This window comes from Lampetra fluviatilis, chromosome 59, assembly GCF_964198595.1.
Source record: "Lampetra fluviatilis chromosome 59, kcLamFluv1.1, whole genome shotgun sequence".
Taxonomy (NCBI): Eukaryota; Metazoa; Chordata; class Hyperoartia; order Petromyzontiformes; family Petromyzontidae; genus Lampetra; species Lampetra fluviatilis.
The window spans coordinates 6,337,334-6,355,389 of NC_136333.1; the positions used below are offsets into that span (position 1 = coordinate 6,337,334).

The following is an 18,056-nucleotide window of genomic DNA, read 5'->3' on the forward strand; positions in this document are numbered from 1 at the left end:
ATCCTGCCCTGACGCCTGCTGTATATTTGGAGTTTGCGTGTCTCTCTCTCTCATCATCATCACGGTGGCTAGGAGATGTTAACTACCTCGCCTGGTGTGCAGGAGGTCGTGGGTTCGATCCTGCCCTGACGCCTGCTGTATATTTGGAGTTTGCGTGTCTCTCTCTCATCATGATCACGGTGGATGTGAGATGTTAACTACCTCGCCTGGTACGCAGGAGGTCGTGGGTTCGATCCCGACCCTGAAACCTGCTGTATATTTGGAGTCTGTGTGTCTCTCTCATCATCATCACCACGGTGGCTAGGAGATGTTAACTACCTCGCCTGGAATACAGGAGGTCGTGGGTTCAATCCCGACCCCGACGCCTGCTGCTGTATATTTGGAGTTTGCGTGTCTCTCTCTCATCATGATCACGGTGGCTCGGAGATGTTAACTACCTCGCCTGGAATACAGGAGGTCGTGGGTTCGATCCTGACCCTGACGCCTGCTGCTGTATATTTGGAGTTTGCGTGTCTCTCTCTCTCATCATCATCACGGTGGCTCGGAGATGTTAACTACCTCGCCTGGTATGCAGGAGGTCGTGGGTTCGATCCCGACCCTGACGCCTGCTGTATATTTGGAGTTTGCGTGTCTCTCTTTCTCATCATGATCACGGTGGATGTGAGATGTTAACTACCTCGCCTGGTACGCAGGAGGTCGTGGGTTCGATCCCGACCCTGAAACCTGCTGTATATTTGGAGTCTGTGTGTCTCTCTCATCATCATCACCACGGTGGCTAGGAGATGTTAACTACCTCGCCTGGAATACAGGAGGTCGTGGGTTCGATCCCGACCCTGACGCCTGCTGCTGTATATTTGGAGTTTGCGTGTCTCTCTCTCATCATGATCACGGTGGCTCGGAGATGTTAACTACCTCGCCTGGAATACAGGAGGTCGTGGGTTCGATCCCGACCCTGACGCCTGCTGCTGTATATTTGGAGTTTGCGTGTCTCTCTCTCTCTCTCCCCGTGGTCGCGTGGATGTTTCTCCGGGCCCTCCGTAGCGCCCTGACCCTGTCCACCCACCAGTGTAGAATGGGCACACAGCACGGTCCGGTCTCGTGTACAGTGATCCCTCGTTTATCGCGGTTAATGGGGACCGGAACCCCTCGTGATAGGTGAAAATCCGCGAAGTAGGATTGGCCCCCTAGGAATTTCCGTATATGTGTGTGTGGGTACCAGAATGTTTTAAATATGTATATTTATACTTTATATATATGTTTTACTTAAATCAATTTAATTATAAAACCTTAATATTATACATTCACTCTCTCTCTCTTTCATACGATACGTATTATGGTGTTCTACACTCACCAATGACAGTAGTATCTTGAGACTTGACTCCAGTAATGACGACGATGACGATGACAATAACGATGACAATGACGACGATGACAGACCTGTGCAGTTCGATGAATGTGATGATGATGGTGTTACTACTGCACAGGTATAATGAGGCCTTTAAATCAGTTCGAAAAATCCGCGATGCACTGAGGCCGCGAAACTTGAACCGCGAAGTGGCGAGGGATTACTGTACTGAGGTCAAACGCCCACTACCTGGGTAGTGGGCGGGGCTACTTGAGTTGTGGGCGGGGCTACTTGGGTAGTGGGCGGGGATTGCAGAGGAGTAGGCAGGGCCAGGTAAAAAGGACAGCCAATCGGCTCGCTGTGTGACGGGGCTAGCGACATGGGAGGTGTGGTCGTGTAATAACAGGCGGGGCAGGCCCACCACGTGACCAGGTTGAGCCTCACTGATATTTGGTAGCTCGAAGTCCGGTGTGTGATTTTTCTTTTCTTTTCCTTGTGTCTGATGGGGGCTGTTTTTGTTCTTATTCTTCAATCGTTTGATTCCAGGCGCAGCGCTTGGGAGAGCGCCGGAGCAACCAGTTGGGACCTGCCGCGCTATGAACCCGACGACCCGAGTTTGATTCCCGGGACGTTGCCAACGTCAGCGGTGAGTGACGCATCCGACTCTGCTGCTGCCACCGTGCCAAACGGCACTGGGCCAGCTCTGGGCGAGACAACCTTCACGCTCTTAGTTCTTTCGGTAAAGTCACCGTGTAGGTAAAAAATTAAATTAAAATTAATTTTAAAAAAATCACGACGTTTCGGAGGCAACACAAGCTTCCGTCTTCAGGTTAAACTGTCACAGCAAAATATCTGTATCAAGTGAAGAGAAGTCCCAAGAGGTACGGCCTTATATACTGGTTAGGGGGGGAGGAGCCATGAAGGGCCGCGGGAGAGGAATTGTTGTGAGATGGTTAGTACTGCTGTTGGAATTGAGCCTTTGTAATGTAGATGGCATATGTAGATAAGCCAGCTAGGATTAAACCTTCACTCGTCAACGCGGGAACAACGGTGCGTAGGCCGTCACCCATTCAGCAGCAGATGGACAAGAATGGGCCGTGCATCATCATTTGTGGTGGTGTTTTTTTTTTGTTCTTCGTAAGTATGGTCGGGAGTGAAACCCACGCAGAGCAGATGGGGGACGCATCAACTTCATGCAGAGAAGCGCCCGAGTTTGGGGATGGAGCCATAGCCTTTAGTTTGGGCTGTGGGCGTTTTTCACGGGGCAAATTGAACATTCTAGATTTGAAGCTTTCGTGACTGCAATGATTCATACTCTTAGGTTTTTTCGGTAATGTCACGTAGGTAAAAATAAATAATGAAAATTAAATAATTGAACATGCGCGCTCATCAGTATGAATGATGCTCGATGCACTAGTCTAATGATACCGGTAGCAATGATTTGTGTGTTTTATATATGAAATAGAATAAACTATTAAAGATATTCTTTTTATTTTAACCAGATAAGGTCCGCTGAGGTATGTAGCTCTTCTTCTTGGTTCTTTCGGTAAAGTCACGTAGAAGGGAAGTAATACAATAATAAAAATAAAACATAATACAAAAATTTTATTATATTATTTTATTATGTTTATTTTATCATGTTTTATTTTTATTATTTTATTACTTCCCTTCTACGTGACTTTACCCAAAGAACCAAGAAGATGAATCCCTGCAGTCACGAAAGCTTTAAATCGAAATTTATGTAGCTCTTGTTTTCTTTTCAAAAGCGACCTGTCGCAAATGATAGCTCAAGAAAGTGGCTAATCATCACCACGTGGAAACTTACAGCAGCCAAATACCCTAAACGCACGCCGGTTTTTAATGTTGGGGGGGTGAAAAACCTGAGGACCCGGAGAAAAAAAAATCCACACGACCACAGGGAGAGAGAGACAGACATGCAAACTCCAAATGAACAGCAGGCGTCAGGGTTGGAATCGAACCCACGACCTCCTGCGTACCAGGCGAGGTAGTTAACATCTCCTAGCCACCGTGATGATGATGATGAGAGAGAGACACGCAAACTCCAAATATACAGCAGCAGGCGTCAGGGTTGGAATCGAACCCACGACCTCCTGCGTACCAGGCGAGGTAGTTAACATCTCCTAGCCACCGTGATGATGATGATGAGAGAGAGACACGCAAACTCCAAATATACAGCAGCAGGCGTCAGGGTTGGAATCGAACCCACGACCTCCTGCGTACCAGGCGAGGTAGTTAACATCTCCTAGCCACCGTGATGATGATGATGAGAGAGAGACACGCAAACTCCAAATATACAGCAGCAGGCGTCAGGGTCGGGATAGAACCCACGACCTCCTGCGCACCAGGCGAGGTAGTTAACATCTCCTAGCCACCGCGGCACCCCGCCTCGTCTCAGGATGTCGTACGGACACAGTTGGGCACGTTTATACTGGCAGGAACCTTCTGGTTACACCAGCCCACAGGGGATTATTGTGTTCGTCCGTTGTGCATCCAAAAATGAGAGGGGTGGGGTTGGGTGGAGAAGGGAGGGTGGGGAGGCGCTGGGTGGGGAGGGTGGGGCTGGGTGGGGAGGGGCTGGGTGGGGGGTGGGAGGGGTGGGGCTGGGTGGGGAGGGGCTGGGTGGGGGGTGGGAGGGGTGGGGCTGGGTGGGGAGGGGCTGCTCACCCCGTGGTGCCCTTATAAAACTCAACGTTTCACCTACTCACGCCGGCTTGTGCCCGCTCTCACAGTCGGGCATATTTGCGGAATACACCACGCCGCCGTTGACCCTGCAGGCCATTGACTGAGCAACCCAACGTTCCTATCAGCTCCCTCCGCAGGAATGTGTTCGTATAGAGAGTAGGATGCAGTGAGTCACAAGGAGACACAGAGAAAGGGAAAGCCTTGAGCCTGGATTTGAATGGTGGGTGGCGGGGGGGGCAGTCGACAGCACGGGTGGCAAAGGGGAGGGGCGTTACATCCATGGGGGACGGGGGGGCAGAGGAGAATGAGCGACCTCCAACTAACGACGGTTGACCGGGCGGGAGGGATGGATGGCGGGGGAGGGGGGACAGACTTAGACGGCACAATTGAACAATAATTTGTATGAAAGCAAAATGATGTGCGATTCGACAGAAAAAAAATATTATTATTATTATTATTATTCTTTTTAAAGTCACGACGTCCGCTCGCGGGGACAGGTTTCTACCGTTTTGTCACGGGTAAAAGACGAAAATTGTAAAATAGCGACAACAGCGAACAACCTTGAATAAAAAAAAATCCAATGCAATTTGAAAGGGGAGTAAACCGCTACCCTTTTGCGAGCGCTTTGGCGCAAGATCTCACTGTTGAAAAATGCTTCTTTTTGTTTCGACCGACAGGGCCAGATCGGGCAGGAGGCCTCTCTTGTTGCCAAAATTCTCAAGATCACAGACCCCCCCCCCCCCCTTGGGCTCGTCGAGTCAATGGTGAACACCGCAATCAATACCCTATTGACATCTGGCTTGGCTTAGTCCGAGCGTTTCTCTTTTTTTTTTGTTTAACCTTTTGATCTGGCTGATATTTTTCACCGGCGGCTGAGCAAAATTGATTGCGTTTATTTATTTATTTTATATATATATATATTACAAAAAAATTGTGGGGGGGGGGGAAGGGGGGGGTGGACCCAGCAGGGGTTATTGTAGAAAGCAACTTGCGTATCCCCAGTGGAATAAAACGTCAAGCATTAATTGTTTCTGCTTATTTCAAACCGTAATTGGCTTGAGGATGATACAAAAAAAACACGCGAACGAAAAATTCTTTTCTGCATGGCTCTCTTTAAAAAAAAAAAGTTTTTTTACTGGAAAATATTTTTTCACAAATGGAACTCAGGTCCGTGACGTTCTCCGCAGGCAGATAACGGCCGTGAAAGGTTTAAACGCGTGGCTATTCGTTGTTTGCGTCTTTAGTCTCCAACACGCAACCGGTGTGCTGTACTAGCAACGAATTGGCCACGTCCTGGTTACGTGACAAACCTTACTCATTGGCTGTGTCGGGTGGTGGCGGGTTTAATGACACCACATTTATATTTTACCCCGATCTAACCCCCCAAAAAAACCTCTAATATGGATTTTTGTGTCATATTTTGGCGCTGTTTATGCACAATGTCTATCATTTGTGGGCACCATTCCCCGCACTCTCAGTCGTACATTGCAGACACTTTGCATCAAACCCCCAAGACACCATTCGTGCATTTGATATCTGGACCAGAGAATTACTGCAAAGTAGAAAAAAAAACAACTCAATACTACGCCGTACAATTCAATGCAGCGTATAGCAGTAGGGAAAATAACAATGCTAATTATTTACCCAGGGAAGCCTCGTCAAATATCGAGACAATTTGTTTTAGCAGGGTCTGGCATTTGCATCGTCACGTGCTGTCAATTTCTACTCCTCCATCGCTGTTTTGGTTTTAATGGGGAGCGGTGAATTTGGCCGATCGGTGGACCAGCGGTGGCTACCGGTGGTAAAAAAATGAACCAAATAACAAATATACATGATAATTGTTATTTTTAAACCCTTTTATCTGGCAACAAAACTGACACCTTTTTTACAAGGAGTCATGTTTGCATAGACCACAATACCTGCGGTCGTAATGCAAACAAAAGACATAACTCTGATAATGTGCACTGTCCTTGAAGTTGATTTGTCCACACCCGAGACAGCTTTCCTTAGAGCCTAGTCTCACATGGGTTGGACCAGATGACGCCAAAAGGCGCACAACTCAAAGACAATACCTGCAGGTATTGCGATCTATGCAAACATGACTCCTTGTAAAAAGGTGTCAGTTTTGTTGCCAGATAGAAGGGTAAAAAAACAATTATCATATTTTTACTGGCAAATGAGGTTCCCATAGTGTAGTGCAGTATACTAGTACGACACACCTGTTCTGCGTTGGAGAGTAAACCCACAACAACATTTATCATTCGAGTGCCGTGACGTGTCGCCAGTAATTTCAACCAGCATCATCAGGCGACAGCGAGATTCATTACGGATGATCATTCATTAAATTGGCGTACTTTTACGTTTCCGTTCCGTGAGTGACTGCGATCGTGATGACACACGTGTATTTTTTTTTTTATGAATAAATATTTAATGACTAAGAAAGAGAAAATAACAAAGCAAGCTTTCAACTCGTGGTGCCCTTTAAGCAAGGTCGCTCTTCTTCTTTTATTCGCAATTGGTTGTCGGTTAAGGGGCAATCTCTGTTGAGTCACAGTGGCCCACGCCTGTCAGCTGCTGATGCCATTGAACATCTCACCTTGAGCCGCAAGCTACGCCTTGCCGAACCTCTAAACCGCGATCCCGCCACCGGCTATAAATCAACTGCAAGATCAAACGCGCACCGCCTCCAAGATCCCATGGAATCGCGTTGTGTCTGTCTCTCCCCTCTCGTCTCACTCCACTCCCCTCCACGTTCTCTCCTGCCTCTCCCCTCTCATCTTACTCTACTCCCCTCTCATCTCACTCTACTCCCCTCCACACACTCTCCTTTCTCTCCCCTCTCATCTCACTCCTCTCCCCTCTCATCTTACTCTACTCCCCTCCACACACTCTCCTTTCTCTCCCCTCTCATCTCACTCCTCTCCCCTCTCATCTCACTCTACTCCCCTCCACGCTCTCTTCTACCTCTCCCCTCTCATCTCACTCTACTCCCCTCCACGCACTCTCCTACCTCTCCCCTCTCATCTCACTCTACTCCCCTCCACTCACTCTCCTACATCTACCCTCTCGTCTCACTCTACTCCCCTCCACACGCTCTCCTACTTCTCCCCTCTCATCTCACTCTACTCCCCTCCACGCACTCTCATGCCTCTCCCCTCTCGTCTCACTCTACTCCCCTCCACGTTCTCTCCTACCTCTCCCCTCTCATCTCACTCTACTCCCCTCCACGCACTCTCCTACCTCTCCCCTCTCATCTCACTCTACTCCCCTCCACTCACTCTCCTACATCTACCCTCTCGTCTCACTCTACTCCCCTCCACACGCTCTCCTACCTCTCCCCTCTCGTCTCACTCTACTCCCCTCCACGTTCTCTCCTACCTCTCCCCTACCTCTCCCCTCTCATCTCACTCTACTCCCCTCCACACACTCCCCTACCTCTCCCCTCTCATCTCACTCCACTCCCCTCCACGCTCTCTACTGCCTCTCCCTCTCATCTCACTCTACTCCCCTCCACGTTCTGTCCTACCTCTCCCTTACTCTCCCCTCTCATCTCACTCTACTCCCCTCCACGCACTCTCCTACCTCTCCCCTACCTCTCCCCTCTCATCTCACTCTACTCCCCTCCACGCACTCTCCTACCTCTCCCCTCTCATCTCACTCTACTCCGTTATAACGCGGCACTTACGCACCCGTCTGTTATCACGCGGTTTCTTGAGCGTTCCACTACGAACTACTTTTTTTTGGAAGCTGCGCGCCTGAGCCGAGTGATGCGGTCGCGCGGGGCGGCGTGCCTACCACCGATTCACATTTGCATCGGCCGCTTCCATTTATCAATGCGCGCCCCCCGTGGTGTACGCGTTGCAACGCTAATTCACTCGATTTCACTCGGGAAATGTTTTTCATTCCCTCGGGAACACGCAGCTCGTGCCGCCGCCACGGGGGCTGCACGGGGGATCGCTGCGATTTGCGTTCCCTTGCCGGGCAAAAATCGATCCTTCCCGTCGGTTCAAAGTTCATCGTCCGGGGTTCTCCGCTCGTTCGGCTCTCAAGACCGCCCCGTTCAGGCGGCACCTCGTCAGAATTCAGCGTTCGGGTGGCCGCGTGCGTGCGTGGGTGCGTGAGTGCGTGAGTTCGTGGGAGCGTGAGTTCGTGGGAGCGTGAGTGCGTGCGTGGGTGAGTGCGTGCGTGGGTGCGTAGGTGAGTGCGTGAGTGCGTGTGCGAGTGAGTGTGTGCGTGGGTGAGTGCTCGAGTGCGTGGGTGCGTGAGTGCAAGTGCGTGCGTGGGTGCGTGAGTGAGTGAGTCCGTGAGTGCGAGCGCGTGCGTGAGAGCGCGTGCGTGAGTGCGTGAGTGCTCGCGCGCCTCTCCCTCCGAACGGCTCCCGTTTTAGCATTTACATTTCAAATCGATTCCAATCAGCGGGAGGGTTGATCTGCTCCGAGACAGCTGTCCCGAGCAACGTGCTTGTGCGCCGCGGTCGCTTGGAGCTGTTAATTACCTCGCCTGGTCCGCAGGTGGTCGTCGTTTGCGATCCCGTCCCTGACGATGCTCGTTATGCATTTGTAGTTTGCGTGTGTGTCTGTGTCTCTCTCGCTCTCTCTCTCCCGGCGATGGTCGCGTGGATTTTTTTCTCGGGGTCCTCCGGTTTTTCCCCTCCACGTTTAGAATCGACGTCGGGTAATTGGCCGCTAAAAATGTCCACGCGATGATAAGCCACGCTTCTCCGAGCCGTTATTTGTGACAGGCCAGTTCGTTTTTAAAAAAAATAGCTACACGGCTCAGTGCGCCTTGCCTGGCACAATAAAATAAAAACAATTGTTTGGCTGAATAGTTAAGTAAAACGTTCGTTCCAATGTCCGTCTCTTGTCTCACTCCCAGCATGCATTTCTCTCTGCCGCTCCTTTGCGCCTTCCACGGCTTCTGTTCCATTTTTAAATCCTTTATATTAAGTTCGCTTGCTTGCTTGCGTGCTTGCTTGCTTACGACCGTGCAAATCTTTCGGTCGTTTTTTAACCCACTTCCCGTGATCCAATCGAGCTGACATTTTGCACACATACTCGTTGTGCGTGACAATTAATTTTCGTGAAAATTTTGTTCAAAAATGTTACACTGTTTAGGGAATTTTATTTAAATATTTAATTACCAATTGCTTAATGCTGCCAGACAATCATCTGACCCATATGTGGCAGCCATCTCAATCCAGAGGACGAGAGGACTCTAGCCGCCACGCATATAAAGGATTTATAGTGACAAACTTTGGTTTTACGGGTTAATTTTTTCCTCCTCTTGTGACCGTCCGACCTTGACTTGGACAAAAAACCCCGAAAAGTTGCGATGAAGTCTGATTATTGCCCTTTGGCACTCCAAATCAGGAACGGACCACAATGGAACCCAACCGTATTATTCCCTTTCAAACAACTTCACAGCGGCCTCGGAAAATTTTGGCTGTTGTTGTTGTTGTTGACTCAGAAGCCTGACTTGGTGGGGGAGGTGGAAAGTTCCGTTGCGTGGCCTGGAATCATCGAGCGCTTTGTATGCACGAGTGTGAGTGTGTGTGTGTGTCTGCACGTTGAACTTCTTTCACACCGCATGTCGTCAACCGTGCCCGTCGGAGGTGTGTTTGCGGTTTGAAGGACAGCAAACTGAACACAAAAAGCCGTTCTAAAGAAATTCGCTCGTCAATGTAGATTATTTAAAAGCACGTAGTGGCTTCCGAATATCGGAAGGAAGAGCGTTCCAGACGGCCGCGGAAGCGGTTGACCGCCTTTGTTCGATTGGTTAGCTCCTGCTGCTGCTGCTGCTGCTGCGAGGATGACCGGTGTGGCGGGTGATGATGGTTCACTCGCTCCTTGGGCGAGCATTGTGGTTCATTTGTGGCAAGCACTTTGCGCGCAATGAGCGTGGCCTGGGTGCGGGGAAGGTTGGTGGATCACGCAAAAATGTCGTGAAACTCCCTTCCCCTCGTGGGCGTCGAGGACGCTCCAGAGACCCCTGGCTCGCCAACAGAAGAGCGAAGCGTGGACAGAGATCCATCCGTTCCATCAGTGCGGGTTGGAGCGATTGCCCTTTCCTCGCACTCCCCCCTTCCAATACGTTATCATGTGCACCACCAACAACAACAACAACAACCGCCATTCGCCACTAAGTGGCGGTGACGTCACCACGAGGCTTGTGCCAGGCCATGTGCACCTTGAGGCCACGTGAAGTGTCGAACGCCCGCTGGCAGGAGGTCACGGGGCAGACCCAGCAGGTGCCACGGGTCGACTGACCGAGATGACCGAGATGACGGGCTGATGCACCACCTGTGCCCCCTACTGTGCCAACTTGCTGTGCTTTAGCCAACAGGGGCTTGCGCACAAACACGTCCACGTACACCACGTGCTCTCTTTTAGCCCCGCCCCCCCCTCCCAATACGTTCCATTCATTGGCTACCACATTCTGATAAGTTCCCCCCCTCCTCCTCCTTAACTTGTATTTAAGAACTTGCATTTTGGAATCTCTGCCTCACTTGATACAGCAAGTCTAGCTGTGACAGTCCCACCTGTTGACGGATTGTGATTTTAATTGTATTATTTCATTTCTATTATTACTTTTATAAATTTTAATTTCATGTTTTACCTACGTGACTTTACCGAAAAAACTAAGAGTATGAGAGCTATGGAGCTCAGAGGGCCTTACCTGGTATGAAGCATTGCAGTTACGAAAGCTTCAAATCTAGAATTTCATCCAGGAGCTCCGTTTTCTCCCGCGCGAATATGAACAACTCGTGAAACAGCTTGACAACATCTCAACGTCAATGTAGAAATGCACCTCTGTGAGCTTGCCGACTGTGCAGAGATTGCGAGACGCCGTTTGCGCTCGAATAATAATAACGGCTGATCGTTACGATAATGATTATAAGAGAGCAATTTTTTAAAACTATGAAGGGAGACCGTGCTGCATAGGCAGCGTTTCGTGAAGGGAGAATCAGGGGCACCCGTCTTAGCATTGTTCTAAATTCTTGTACGAGACCATTCTTACACGCTGGTATCGCTAAAGCGTTGTAAATAATTCTAGATTTGAAGTTTTCGTGACTGCAAGGATTCATAGCTTTTTGGTTTTTTTCGGTAAAGTCACGTAGGTAAAAAAGTTTAATAAAATTAAAATCACGACGTTTCGGGCGCAACACAAGCGTCCTTCTTCAGGTCCGACCAATATTATTCATAATCAACGTTTTTGAGTTAGATCGCGTTATTTATAAATGTGTCGTAACCCTCCACCACCCGCCACGGCCAATCAGTAAAAAAAAAGTGTCACGTTGACAAAAGACAAATAGTTCACTACTTTAGCCCACCGGTGTGTTGAAGAGTGAATCGACAACATGTACAGTTTTTGAGTAGCACGACGTTTCGCTGGTAAATACATCCAGCATCATCGGGCAATTCGCCAGAATGGTGAAGCCCTCCCCTTGCTTCCGTTCTTAAATAGATCAGCAGCAGGGTGACGTCATCATTTAACTAATCAGGTGCCACGATTTCAAGCGGGGTGGTGGAGGGGGTATTGTAATTATATAATAGATTAGTAATGAAATTTCGATTTAAAGCTTTCGTGACTGCAGGGATTCATCTTCTTGGTTCTTTCGGTAAAGTCACGTAGAAGGGAAATAATACAATAATAATACAATTGCTTTATACAATATTATTTTATTATTTTATTTTATTGTGTTTTCTTTTTATTATTTTATTATCTCCCTTCTACGTGACTTTACCGAAAGAACCAAGAAGATTAGCAATCAGTCAATTGTTATGATTAGTAATGAGTTGTAATGTGTGTCATTGTAATTATATGCTACGTTCGTAATCAGTTAATTAGTACGTGTTTCCCCTATAAGGAATTGTAATTTTTTTTTAATATAGCAGTGTATAGTATAGTAGTGCTAGAATTTGTGGCCAGGGAAAGTGAGGTCTGGGGACCGCCACTACTCAACACACTGCTGCCGCGAACCTCACCAGGACAAGTCCGACATTCGCCACTAAGTGATGGTGATGTCACCACGGCGCCTGCGCCAGGCTAGGTGCACTTTGAGGCCACGTGAAGTGTCCGGAGGTCTCGGGACAGACTCAGGTGGCATGGGCCGGCTGACTGAGATGACCGGTAGATGCACCAGCTGACCACGGTGGAAACACAAAATAAGCTCGTGCAATCACCCACCCGCCCGTTCGCCTGATAACCCACCCACCCACCTACCACCCCACGCACCTGCCCACCTTACCCACCTGCCCACCTCACCCACCTGCCCACCCCACCCACCTGCCCACCCCACCCACCGGCCCACCCCACCCACCGACCCACCCCACCCACCGGCCCACCCCACACAACTGCCCACCCCACCCACCTACCACCCCACCCACATACAACCCCACCCACCGGCCCACCTACCCACCTACCAGCCCACCCCACACAACTGCCCACCCCACCAACCTACCCACCCCACCCACCCACCTACCACCCCACGCACCTGCCCACCCCACCCACCTGCCCACCCCACCCAACTGCCCACCCCACCCACCTACCACCCCACCCACCTGCCCACCCCACAACCCACCACCAAACCCACCCACACCCGCTAAAAGCACTCGATTCGCATTAAGGAATCCAATATTCATCAAATTATGGTTGACGAGGAGCTGTGTACGCTCCTTATCTCGTTCACGCTTACGAGAGTCATCCGCGGCTCAATCCGTGGCTTTGCCGACTCAGACGCAGCAGCGCAGGAGACGCCGTCTTGGTCGGTCGAACGAATAGGACGGTCGGTCACTTGGTTTTGTCGCTCGCTCGCTCGCTCGTTTGGTCAGATGGATGAACGCTCGCTCGCCAGGTCTCTCGGTTGGTCAGTGTGTCGGCCGGTCGATTGGTCACTCGTGTGCCGTGCCGGCTAAAGGCACTTGCCCAAACAATCTGTTGAGGCTATACGGGGGGGTCTTTGTCTTTTTTTTGTCCGTTGAACTTCTATGTGTGTAGCCGCGCCGTGGCTAATCCAAATCGGTCAATTGCCCGGGACCAATCTAAATAAACGAATTAAACTTCCACAAAGGTCACTGGCACACACACCTTGGTGGCATTCGGGTGTCTGCGGTAAAATAGAATCCTGATTGGATTAGCACCGTAAACAAAACAAAAAAATAACCCGATTCATCCGGTGTATGTTGGAAAATTATTGGATGTTATTGTGTCACCAGGGCCATTAAGACAGCTCTTCATTCATGGCTGTACCAATTCTTCGTCTCCTTCTCGCTTGGCCCATGAAGAGCCACCGTTAGAGATTCTCTTGCCAGGCGATGTTAGCCGTTCGGTTGCTTTGTCTGAGAGTCGGTGAATTGCTGACCCATCTACGAGGTGGTAACTTCCTTAACATGTAAACAACCATGCTCTGCTAATCTATGCACTGCCTTTGAAACTGATTGGGCCGACACCAGAGACGGCCTAATCTCACCGCCACTGTCTTAGCCGACATTTATTTTTGAAGGCCTCAAATACCAGCCTAACCGCGTGCCGTCTCCTCGAGCGTTTGGCCGTACGTGTTACGTCACACACACACACACAGGTCACGTGCGAGACCACGCACGCAGAGACACACGCGTGCACAGAGACAAAGATCCTCCGTATAACCTGGACACACTGTTGGGGCAAGTGCTGTTAGCGAGTAGCACCTGTGAAGGCCGGCACGGCACACGAGGGGGTGGGTGGCCAGCACCACGCCCGACCGCCTTCCCCCCCACCCCCCTCTGGGGAGGTTTACACCACACCAGGTACTAATTTTAATGCTGAGTCAACCTAGGGGAGGCACACGACCCAACTAAACATCGCCACTGGGGAAACAAAGGTGGTAGGGCTGGGTGGCCAGCACCGCGCCCGGCCACCAGTTACTACTTTTAATGCCGAGTCAACCTAGGGGAGACTCAGGACGGCTTCAGATATCCGCCCGGCTGTTATTGGCCGTGAGCGAAGACCAGAGGTCGCAACCGGGTACCCGATACCCCTACCCTACCCGATACGGGTAGGCCGTGAGTCACTGGTGAGTAACCGTTTGTCACTCATTTCGGGTAGGGAACGGCTACCCCTACCCTGCCGGGTACGGGTACCCATTTGCGACCCTGGTGCGGCCGGGTACGGGTACGGGTAAGAAATTAAAACCCGTTTGCGACTTCTGGCGAAGACCCAAGACTCGGGTCCACCGGGTTTCGTAGCGCCGTGCCGTGCCGTGCGCTAACCACTGTGCCACCACTCCCAATCCGTGGTGACCTCCCATACCCCCAACCCACCAACCCAGCCTCTTTCGTCCACCGAGCGGTCTTGCCCTTGCGAAAGAGGCTGTCATGGGCCCTAACCGACCAAATAGACTTGTGACCTCATCTGTAAATTCAGGGGCAGCGGTCACGTGGATGTTTCACTCCCGGGGTCGTCCCGTGGTCTGTACCCGCCACGCTTAGAAGCGACGTCACGAGCTTTCGAATGATTTGGCTGCTGTCAAAAATGTTTCCACGTGTGATGATGATGATGATGTGAATCTTGATTTGAAGCTTTCGTGACTGCAGGAACCCATACTCATTGGTTCTTTCGGTAAAGTCACGTGGGTATAAAATAGAATAAATCACGACGTTTCGGGCAATCGTCATCAGGTGGGACAACCGCAGCAAGAAAAACTTCAGCAGTCGAAACGTCGTGATCTATTAATTATTTTTCTTCCTACGTAACTTTACCGAAAGAACCAAAGGGTATGATCACGTCACTTTGTCGGGCTATCGTGTGTGATAGCCATGTCGCTTCTAAAAAAAAAACTTTTTTGCTCAGTGGGCATTACCTGGTAAAATAAACATGGGTTTTTTTTTTAAATAGAAAAATAAGGTTCATAGAATTCATAAGCCGTAATCGCACACGGGAGATAGCCAGGGTGACCACGTGACTCTCGCCGTTCGCTCAGGGATCGAAGCGAATGCCAAACGGCACGTGCTGACTTGATGTTTCACACGCAACAACAACAACAACAAAACAACAACAACACAACAACAACAAAAACGCAGCAGCAACAGATTCAGGGAGCAATGCATGCGATTTGGAACGCGTCCGAATATGGCAAACCCCCCAAAAAATATACATCGCGATGCAACGCCTGTTACCTTTGCCTGCAAAGCCATCAATTTTTTTTGGGCCCGACCAAGTAGATTATATGGGCAGTGTTGAGTCTATGGGTAGTGTTGAGTCTGTGGGCAGTGTTGAGTATGTGGGCAGTGTTGAGTCTGTGGGTAGTGTTGAGTCTATGGGTAGTGTTGAGTCTGTGGGTAGTGTTGAGTCTCTGGGTAGTGTTGAGTCTATGGGCAGTGTTGAGTCTATGGGTAGTGTTGAGTATGTGGGCAGTGTTGAGTCTGTGGGCAGTGTTGAGTCTGTGGGTAGTGTTGAGTCTATGGGTAGTGTTGAGTCTGTGGGCAGTGTTGAGTATGTGGGCAGTGTTGAGTCTGTGGGTAGTGTTGAGTCTATGGGTAGTGTTGAGTCTATGGGTAGTGTTGAGTCTATGGGCAGTGTTGAGTCTATGGGTAGTGTTGAGTCTATGGGTAGTGTTGAGTCTATGGGCAGTGTTCAGTCTATGGGTAGTGTTGAGTCTATGGGTAGTGTTGAGTCTATGGGCAGTGTTGAGTCTATGGGTAGTGTTGAGTCTATGGGCAGTGTTGAGTCTATGGGTAGTGTTGAGTCTATGGGTAGTGTTGAGTCTATGGGCAGTGTTGAGTCTATGGGTAGTGTTGAGTCTATGGGCAGTGTTGAGTCTATTGCCAGTGTTGAGTCTATGGGTAGTGTTGAGTCTATGGGTAGTGTTGAGTCTATGGGTAGTGTTGAGTCTATGGGTAGTGTTGAGTCTATGGGCAGTGTTGAGTCTATGGGTAGTGTTGAGTCTATGGGCAGTGTTGAGTCTATGGGCAGTGTTGAGTCTATGGGCAGTGTTGAGTCTATGGGTAGTGTTAGTGTACGTAAGTTGAACTTCTTTCGCACCGTACGTAGCCAACCGTGCTAATCGGAGGTGCGGGGTATGGACAACACACTGAACACATAGAAGCAGTTCTAAAGAAATGAGTTTTCAATCTGGATGATGATTTAAAAGTGCATAACTCCCCCAGTGGTGTAGCGGTCAGCACCACTGGACTTCAAATCCATGTGAGAGGTCGCACCGGTTCGATTCCAGTTGATGCAACGATAGCGAGTTTCTTGAACCCCTCCCATCTGCCCCAACCCCATTCCACCTTCTCTGTCCACCCAGCGGCAAAAACGCGTTCACCGCAGAAGGGCCTACGTTCGGCAGGTCGCGCTGTGGTAGGGCAAAGCGTGGGTCCTCCCACCTCCTTGGTACTGAGCAGCGTGTGGAAGAGTAGGCCAAAAACAAAAAAATTAAATCCTTTATATGCGTGGCGGCTAGAGTCCTCTCGTCCTCTGGCTTGAGATGGCTGCCACCTATGGGTCAGATGATTGCCTGCCACCATTAAGCAATCGGTAATTAAATATAAAAAAAAATTCCTAAAAAGTGTAAAGTTGTGGAAAAAAAATTTCACGAAAGTAAATTGTCACGCACAACGAGTCTGTGTGCAAAATGTCAGCTCGATTGGATCACGGAAAGTGGGTTAAAAAACGACCGAAAGATTTGCACGGTCGAAAGCAAGCAAGCAAGCAAGTGAACTTAATATAAAGGATTTAAAAACAACCAAAACCCCTCCAGCAGACACCGTTCCAGCGGCAGTGCGATGTGAGCGCGCAGATTTCTGGGTGCTGCACCTTTAACTCCCCCAGATACATCTGACGTTAAACTAAAATCAATTTAAATAGGTTTTTGTTATTATTATTTTTACCATTCGCGCCCTGCTATGCGGGCCGTCTTATTCAAACAATTATTATCTATTGACTCGAAGTGCCGCGCGCTTATAAGCGCTCGCTGCCGCCCTTATCTGCGTCGCCTGCACTGCAATAATTTAAATGCTAATGCGACTCTTGTCAAATTAATCCAACCCATCAGGGCTCCCACCCGCTTCCCCTTGTTTCCTCCCCACTGATTTGTGCGAGAGTAAGAGCCGACGGCCCCACTCGGGGGGGGGGGGGGGGGGGGAGCCGGTCGCTCTTCTATGATGCCCGCTATTGAGATGGGCGCCCCGGTGGCTAGGAGATGTTAATGACCTCGCCTGGTACGCAGGAGGTCGTGGGTTTGATCCTCACCCTTGAAAGCTTGCTGTGTATTTGGAGTTTGTGTGTCTCTCTCTCTCATTATAATCATCACGGTGGCTAGGAGATGTTAATTACCTCGCCTGGTACGCAGGAGGTCGTGGGTTCGATCCCCACCCTTGAAAGCCTGCTGTGTATTTGCAGGTTGCGTCTCTCTCTCTCTCATTATCATCATCACGGTGGCTAGGAGATGTTAATTACCTCGCCTGGTACGCAGAAGGTCGTGGGTTCAATCCCCACCCTTGACACATGCTGGATATTTGGAGTTTGCGTGTCTCTCTCTCTCTCTGTCATCATCATCATCACGGTGGCGAGGAGATTTTAGCTACCTCGCCTGGTGTACAGGAGGGCATGGGTTCGATCCCGACCCTGACGCCTGTTGCTGTATATTTGGAGTTTGCGTGTCTCTCTTTCTCATCATCATCACCACGGTGGCTAGGAGATGTTAACTACCTCGCCTGGTACGCAGGAGGTCGTGGGTTCGATCGCGACCCTGACGCCTGCTACATCGACGTGCGTTTTGGAATATTTGGCCGCGGTGAATGTCTACGTGACCAAGCCACTTCCTCGAGCTATCATTTGTGTTAGCGGAGGTCGCTTGCGAACAAAGGGCTATCCAAACCTTTCATTGCTGCTATTTTTTATTTTACCAGGTAAGGGCCCACTTAGCTATGCAGCTCCGTTTTCACGAGCGGCGTGGCCACAGATGACGGCTCAATCAAGTGGCTTTTCATCATCATCATCACGTGGAAATTCATAGCGGCAGGAAAATACT

General features: G+C 49.9%; 1 protein-coding gene across 1 annotated transcript in view; it reads left to right on the plus strand.

Moving 5' to 3' along the window:
* LOC144950720 (gamma-aminobutyric acid type B receptor subunit 1-like) overlaps window positions 1–18,056 on the plus strand; it is a 195,791-nt gene that overhangs the window by 151,445 nt on the left and 26,290 nt on the right. Inside the window, exon 2 of the mRNA XM_078880793.1 lies at window positions 1,892–1,991. The gene's annotated coding sequence lies outside the window, so the exon portion shown is untranslated. The remainder of the gene's footprint in view (window positions 1–1,891; window positions 1,992–18,056) is intronic.